The 844-nt window shown below is 35.2% G+C and overlaps 1 non-coding gene across 1 annotated transcript; it reads right to left on the bottom strand.

Moving 5' to 3' along the window:
* Positions 1-213: 213 nt before the first annotated feature.
* Positions 214-331, bottom strand: LOC127501734 (U11 spliceosomal RNA). Its single transcript, XR_007926714.1, has one exon. It is a non-coding gene; the product is annotated as a U11 spliceosomal RNA (small nuclear RNA).
* Positions 332-844: the final 513 nt, after the last annotated feature.

Here is an 844-nt window from a genome sequence, read left to right as displayed (position 1 = left end):
ACACTTTTAATAAAACATTTCCAATTGGTTTGTACAAGGTGTTTTTGTGCATGTTTTATGCATCTCAGTTTTCACTGCATTTACACTGTTTCTGACAAGCAGGTGAAACAATTTGCTTTGCTTTGAAACAATTAATTATTTTGCGAAGCAAAATGTTTCAAAAATCTGTTCTCCAATCACCACTTTCACTTCTTTTTCTTTTTACTTCAATGTTGGGACGCCAAGAACATTGGCTACTGGTAAACTCCATATGCAAAAAAATAGTACATCTGAAATCTCTTGATAGTGATTCCTTTATTGGGTCCAAGTTGTCACAACAGATACCCTTTTTAAATTTTCAAAAGATCTGACTAGAGCTCACATTCAAGGCATCTCAGCAAGGGTAACAACACAAAAAGCATTGGTCAGGTTTCATTCAAGATGATCAATGTTTTTGCTGATTAATATAGTAAAAGAAATATTGAAATAAATGTTTATGGTATAAGTGAAGCATCATGGGATGTGGACGGGAACGGTAGTGATTGACAAGCACTTGGGCCAATAACAGAATCTCTGATGCTCAGTCAGTGTCTTCTAATTGGCTAGTTCTGATAGTTATGTTCAGAATAGAATAATAATGTTCTGCTTTTAAAAACAATATGTGACACTGTAACAAAGTTCAAGTTCAGGGAAAAAGGAGGTGGGAAAGGCGAATGTTAAATGTTAAATAACTTTAATCACAAAATAAACATAAACAACAAAACGAGAGTAAGGCGGAAGCCCCTCACAAACGACTGCCACATAAACTAAAACACAACATGAAGTCCCAGGCCTGGTCTTTTCTTATCTTGCACTGTAATCACTC

The sequence above is a fragment of the Ctenopharyngodon idella genome, chromosome 19 (genome assembly GCF_019924925.1).
Source record: "Ctenopharyngodon idella isolate HZGC_01 chromosome 19, HZGC01, whole genome shotgun sequence".
Lineage (NCBI taxonomy): Eukaryota > Metazoa > Chordata > Actinopteri > Cypriniformes > Xenocyprididae > Ctenopharyngodon > Ctenopharyngodon idella.
Note: the sequence above shows the minus strand (reverse complement) of the source record. Positions and strands in the feature narration are given on the sequence as shown.